Source organism: Triticum dicoccoides, chromosome 7B (genome assembly GCF_002162155.2).
Source record: "Triticum dicoccoides isolate Atlit2015 ecotype Zavitan chromosome 7B, WEW_v2.0, whole genome shotgun sequence".
Classification (NCBI taxonomy): domain Eukaryota; kingdom Viridiplantae; phylum Streptophyta; class Magnoliopsida; order Poales; family Poaceae; genus Triticum; species Triticum dicoccoides.
Window position 1 is genome coordinate 672,164,840 of NC_041393.1, and position 7,437 is coordinate 672,172,276.

The 7,437-nt window shown below is 47.2% G+C and overlaps 1 pseudogene; it reads right to left on the reverse strand.

The window, feature by feature from the left end:
• Positions 1-1,020: 1,020 nt before the first annotated feature.
• Positions 1,021-2,780, reverse strand: LOC119339358 (annotated as a pseudogene).
• Between the last annotated feature and the right edge of the window lie 4,657 nt (positions 2,781-7,437).

The window sequence follows — 7,437 nt, forward strand, 5'->3', positions numbered from 1 at the left end:
AACACCGATCGGACAAAGATATCGGCGATTTTCAGTCATGACAAACGATGGGGATTACCTTGTGATGAGGTGGCTCTGATCCACTCGATCAAACCTATGCGCATCTTCATCGCCTCCTTCTGCATGATCTAGACGTCACATGTGCAACGTCATGGCCACCAGTGTCATCGACGCCTGAACATGCCCTACCCCAACGGCACCACGCACCACCGCTACGTACCTCCGTCGGAGTCCTCTGGAGCGGGGAGTTGCCAAACACGGTCGGGTGGGAGATGAGGGCGACGCCGCAGGCGATGGCTGTGCAGCGAAGGCAGCGTCTTCCACAAACAGCTGGCTAGTCCTAGCATACTTGTTGTGGGAAGAACAACCGCATCTATTACTACTCCATTTATTGGGTGAAGAAGAAGAAACGCAAGCGGTATAGAGATGGCAAGATTGATCGCGCTGGTTCGATTCGAGAGGCCTAACGTCAAGGAGTGTTACCATCTGCTAATTAGGGAGATGATACATGTGTGGGTCAAGCAGTTACCTATTGGGCTTTTTCGTGTCCAGTTTTGATGAAGTGTACGTGTAAAGCCCAGGAAAAATATCAGAGTCAAAGGCTTATCATCGATCGCTAGGTGTGTAAGCGGTAGGGCTGTAAAAGAACGAAACGGTATCTTCACTTAGCGGTGGCATCTCCTAGTAATCTGCTTAACCTTTAATCAGACGGTTGAACACTCCTTAGCTTTACTGATCAACAGCTACAACAGTTAGAGTGACATGGCTTCCTGTGAAGGCATGAAAATCACATAGTGGGATGCCCCTATTTAGATATAGAAGATATAGGACTTTCAGAGGGAGTAGAATTCTCCGATGAAACTTACATCAGAAGCTAATCACCAGTTGCACGCATGATTGCCCCTAAGATCATCGCTGACCAGAGCGAGGAAACATGCAGGAAACGACCCAGGTTAACTCCAATCTGCGGTCCCGGCTTCAAGTGTTCCTTAGCTGCAAATGTGTCCAATAGTCGTTATATTATTGCCATAGTTGGACTGCAGCCCAAGGTTTTTCAGACTGGTAACTTGGGAAGTATATGTGGTTGCTCCTCCCTCCCCATCTCTCCAGGTTCATGCATGGCAACGCCTCACATTGCTTGTCAGGGCTGACAAAGATGGCCCAGTGATCCAGCCTGTACACCTTCACCCATGTTGCCTTCTTGGTCACGGCGTCCAATGACTCAAGCTTGAAGGCCATGAACTCGATGCCGTCTGAGGATATCTTTCCTCCTGCCTCAAGTTTGATCAAGAGAAGCATGTCACCACACACCACAAGCCATGTTTTTTGATTTGTCCAATAGTGATCTTCGGTTCTATCTTTCTCAAGCACAACTTCAAATTTCTGAATTAAGATCCTGGGTGACAATTGTATAATGCAGAAGGACCCAAAAGACTCATGGGCGTATGTTTTGCCCTTCCGGGCCACAATTTGTTCACTCTTCAGAAAAAGAACTTTAGGATAGTGTTCCAACCAAGAGTCGCTCCCGATGCACCACTTGAACAAATAGGCTCCACTGCCAACAAGGAGATGTGAGTCAGTAGATGCAACTGGGGCAGTCAAGGTGGCAAAGCTAATGCGAGTGAAGTGATCTGACTTGAGGCAAGGAGGCACAACCTTAGCGCAACTGAACGCATTACAATGCAGAACTGTTCGCGGTCGCAGAAGATGAGATGACTGTAGGAGCAGCAAAGAAAGAGCATGCCTCTCAGGTCACTCAAGGAAAGCAAACTCGGATAGGATTGGGCGGCAGCAGGATCAGCCAATTTTCAAGTGCAGGGAGATTGTTGTCTGTCGGTACTTGGGTAGAGGAGGTGAGGCTGCAAAGAGGACGTGTGCACTGAGAACAGATCACGCCAAGGACGACAAGTGGCACTGAAGGCGAGGAGGTCGCATGAGGAGCTGATGAGAGCAGTTTGGTACAGGTCATTTTTTTTCACCTTGATATATCCTTCTTCCGGCTTTAACGCCGGCCTGGCCAGGACATGGATGATGATGGGCTTGGGGCATATACAACCCTTCTTTTTGGCGTGTTGGGCCTGATGCACAAATTTGCTCCCTGGGACACGGATACGGAAGTCATTCCTCTAACATTGTCTGTATACAATTGAAACTGCATTTCAACTGACTGGATGAAATTAATAAAAATGCGATGTGTTCCATTAAAATTCAGACTTAATTTACATAAAAAGATCAATATTTTGACCCTTTAACTAAAAAAACTATACCGGATGACCACCTCGCACGCATGGCCGCCCTTTCCTGCCATACCACCGTCGCCGTGCGTGTCGTTGTCGTCGTCGTCCCTCCAGTGGTGGAAAGGCGCCAGAGGGCCGCGACACCTTTTCTAGCGGCTCCGCCTCCCCATGCGCGGTGTGGAGGGACGCCATGGCCACTGCCGACGGTGCTAGCGGAGGCCTGGCGGCCTTAGTGGAGCAGTCGTTTAACGGCCATTCCTCGCCAATCTTTGCGAGCAAGGAGGTGGCGGGACCAGGTGTCCGTCTCCATGGTGGTGACGGAGCAGTTGAAGGCCCATACAATGGTAAGGTACGGATAGTTGTGAACCCATTTCAACGCAACGTTGATCTTGACAAAGGCGGAGCGCGGGCGGTGTTGAGCCGGTCGTACCGCGCCTGCTGCTGGGCCGCGCGCTCGTCCGGGCCGTACCTTATGCAGATCACGCAGATCACGAACCACGAAGCCCCAACCACCTCTTTTCTCATGTGCACTGAAAGCCCCATCTACATTGATTTCGAGTGTGTCACCTGTCGGTTTCTGTCATACAGCTGCTCCTTTGGCCCCTAGTTGCTTCTTTGGATTGGTACAGGGCAAGAGAGATTCATGTGCCCAATACCTGATGCTGGTTTCTAGTTTTCTACCACGCGAGATCCCTCACGTGAATTTATTTTATTTCGATGACACCACCGATGCCAAAGCATGCAGGTTACCAGTACACATTTTTCCACAGGCACTTCCAGAATCTTTTGCACTAATTCCTTCGCATCCATGCATGCAGATAACTAACTCCAAAGCTCGTCCAGTTGCATAACTGGCCAGAGTTTCTTCACTTCCTTGCACCTTAAAAACAAGTGAGAGCCATCCTCATCTAGCCTACCGCAGCATAGGCATAATGTCTCGCATTTGACACCTCTCTGCTTCAAAGTCAACAGCAAGGGAAGACTGTTATGTGCTAGTCGCCATAGGAATTGTTGTACTTTGGGATGGCAAGCGAGAGCCCAGATATCCTTCCAGGGGAAAGATTAAAATGAGGAGGCTGGCCCGCTTGGTAAATGTTCATCCCTGCACTGCACATAGACCCTGTAAGCAGATTTGAGAGAAAATTGTCCCTTCGTATCAAAGAACCATGCGTGGAAGTCCCCATACTCCTCATTGATTGGTGTTGATAGTATCACCTGAACATCTTCGAGGACAAAGATATTGCGTACCAGATTTTCATCCCACGTTCCACTCTTTGGCTCGATTAGTTTACACACCCAAGTAAGAAGGCATCTACCACGTTGTGTTAATGGTAATCTCGATCCCATCCAGGTCAGCCATGGATCCTTCCATATGTTGACATCTGTACCATCGCCAATCCTATATATCAATCCCTTCTTTAATAAATCCACCACCTTGAGGATGCTGCGCCAAGTATATGATATTCCATGAGCAGGTTCAGCATGTAGAATCGATGTAGCAGGGAAGTAACGGGCCTTCAGCACCCTAGCACATAGGGAATCGGGCGTGGGGAGCTTCCACGCTTGTCTCGCTAACATGGCTAGGTTGAACCCATATAGATCACGGAAGCCCATTCCCCCTTCTTTCTTTGGTTTGGTCAATGTCTCCCAACTAAGAATATGCATAGTATTCTGCTTGTCCTGCTTTGCCCACCAGAAGCGACACATCATCATCCCCATTTCCTCACATAGAGTTTTAGTGAGATCAAAACAGGACATGGCGAAAGTTAGAATAGCCTGGGCACATGCTTTAATGAGCACACCCTCTCAAAGTTGATCTCTAGAAACTGTTGATCCACAAGATCGCTCCCCCTCGCGTCGCCTCCCCCTGGGCGACGCCAGGGTGCCCAAAACCCAAGCGCCGCCGGCCCTCTCTAGCGCCTCCTTCTGCCGCCACTGCCGCCGGCGTGGGCCGCGGTGGCGGCAGGCCCGGTGCCGAACACATCTGGGGCGGGTGGAGGCTGTGGATCCCATCTGAGGCAGCAGGGGCGGCTCCTCTCGTGCGATTCGAAGGCGGCGGCTGGGGCAGCGATCCCATGACGTGCGGCGGTGGCCATAGCACCATAGTAGATGGAGCGGCGGCCCTGAATGGACAGCGGCGGTGGCAGCGCCCCATCCGGAGGGGTGGGCTGTTCTGGTCGGGATGGTGACGAGGGTGACTGCGGATCCAACGCCCCGATCGGATCCGCCGCGGGCAGGACTTCCGCCGACCGGCGGCGCGTGGAGGGGCTGGTGAGGAGATGTCGGATCTCCGCCGGAGTACCGACGGCGACGTAAGTCTTCGTGGCGCGGTTCCGCTTGGTTCCCGCCAATGGGGGGATCAAGACGATGTGGCTTCCGGTGAAAATCGCACCTGACTGCGGTCTTGACAAACAATGGCGGCGTCTCAGACGTCGTTCCCTTCTCGAGGCATCGTCGTTGCAGGTCACATCAACCTGATCAAGAAGTTCCGGGGGAAACCCTAGATCTAGGTCTACCGGATCGGACGATGACGGCGCCTTCGGTGTCGTTCTCCCTCCTGGGGGCATCATTTTGGAGCAAGTGCTGGTTGGAGGGGACAAGAGAGGAGGAGCGATGTTTCATCTTGCCCATTGATGGCGGCGGATCTCGGCGGCGTGGCACAGTGGAGACTCGACGCCCGATGAGCGGAGATGGACTTGCGCAGGAGGGTGACGCTGTCTGGCGTCGTCGTGGCATCGGCGGCAGCTAGACCGGGCAAGGTAGATGCAGCAGTACAACTTTGAAGATGGATTGGTGGAGGGTGGCTGCGGCGGCCTCATACCCGGCAGGCGTCCTGGTTGAGGAGCACGCCGGACTGGTGGGTGCCCATACCCGGCAGGCGTCCTGGTTAGGACCTCAGGTCTTAGATGTTAGGTTTGGCTGCGAGGTCTATTTGGTATTAGGCCCAGACTATCAGCGACCCTTCAGCAACTGGATAGGAGTAGCGACATATGTTGCTTAGATGGTGGCTTTAGTCTTACTGTTGTTTGACTTTGTAAGGTTTTGTGTCAATAATTAATAAAATGGTCGTATGCATCGTCCAGATGCAGAGGCCGGAGGTCTTCCTCCTTTCTAAAAAAACACCCTCATAATCCATCCCTGGATCCTCTGCCAAATTCTTTCCTTAAGGTACTCAAATGTTTTTTACTTGCTTGTACCACATATACATACAATGCCAAATACCTTTCCGATCTAGCTTCAACATTGATAGTTAGCTCCGACAACACCTCATGTTTTGTTGTCCGGTTTTGTATTCCTACTAAACATGACAGAAGACTTGTCGTAGTTCACGACCTGACTCGGGCACACCTCATAAATATGTAGTATGTTTTGCAGATACCTAGCACTTTCGCTCGTGGCTTTTATCAGTACCAATGAGTCGTCTTCAAACCGTAGATGGTTGAAACTCGGCGCATGATTACCTATGCAAATCCCTTTTAGATTCCCTTCCAATTCAGCCTTAGTTAAGAGTGAAGAAAAACCTTCTGCATAAATTAAGAATATATATGGTGATAGCGGATCACCTTGTCGAAGACCTCTTTGGGGCAGCAACACTTAAATCGGTATGCCACCGTGGATACACACATCATGATTTTCTTGATCCACTCATCATTGAAACCCAGCCTTTGCAACATTTTCTGCAAGAAGTCCCATTCTACTCTATCGTAGGCATTACTCATATCCAACTTCACTGCAGCATAACCCTCTTGACCCCTCCTCTTATTCTGCATGAAGTGTGTGCATTCATAAGCTAACAGTATATTATCGATTATCAATCTTCCTGGCACAAAGGCACTCTGGTTTGGGGAAATTATATCACGGAGTATCTGCTTAAGTCTATTTATATGTGCCTTGGAAACTAGCTAGACACCACATTGCAAAGACTGATAGGCCTCAGGTCCTTCATACTCTCCGAACTCTTCTCCTCACGCCAGGGAAGCCAGTCCATATCCACTGTGGTAATTCCCATATATTTTTTAACTTATGACAAAATTTAAACATGTGAACATTATTTAAAAATTCCGATTTTTTAAAAACAAATGTGAACTTTTTCCAAAACATATATTTTTTGGTGTGTGAACATAATTTAAAAAGGTGAAGATTTTTTGAATTACCGAACATTTTTTGAAATGAGCAAACAAATTTTGAAATTTATGAACAAAATTTGAAAACAAGCACTTTTTCGGCAAAAATGAACAAAATTCGTAAAAATGAGAACAATAATTAACATTCCAAACAAATTTTGAACTCCAAACTTTTGAAAACACGAACAAAATAAACAAAATTTCAAAAAATGAGAACAAAAATTAACATTCTGAACAAATTTTCAGAAAAATAAATAAGACTCCAAACAATTTTTAAAACACGAACAACAATGAAAACCAAAATTAACATTTCGAACAATTTCTCAACTCCAAACTTTTGAAAACACGAACAACATGAACAAAATTTCAAAAAAATGAGAACAAAAATTAACATTCCGAACAAATTTTTAGAATAAAAGTAAGATTTCGAACAATTTTTGAAGAAATGAACAAAATTTGTAAATTAGAACATTTTTCAAAATTTCTGAACAATTTTTGAAAATACGAACAATTATTGAGATACTCATATTTTTCGAATTTTGTACATTTGAAACAAATTTTGAAAACAGGAAACATTTTCATATATTTTAACAAAAAATTGAAAATTTTAATCATTTTGAAAATTCTGGACACTTTTTGAAAAAGGAAAATAAACTTGAAAAAAAAGATAGAGAAAAAGAAAAAGAAACAGAAACAGAAAAAACAAAAAAGAAAAATGAGAAAAGAAAAAGAAAAATAATAGAAAGCCAGAAAAACCGAGAGAAGAATCAAAACCAGAAAAAACCTGGTTTAGTTTCATTGGATGGACTGTTTGGACGGTTTAGAAAAACCAGAAAGTCTAGAAGGTTCCCAAAACTGTTTGGAAGGACTGTGTATTATATGGAAGTGGGTCGGCCCATGTTTTGTTGCTGGCTTGACTGCTGCGTGCGATTGCCCGACACAGTTTGCCGCAGCGAGCGTCCAATAGAGTTTTCCCACACGCCATTCTCGTAGGATGACGGCAAATGTTTTAGTAGGGCCAGGCGAGCTCTGGGAGCGCCGATAGCGCACTGCAACGCGCTGCGAAGGAAGCGGGC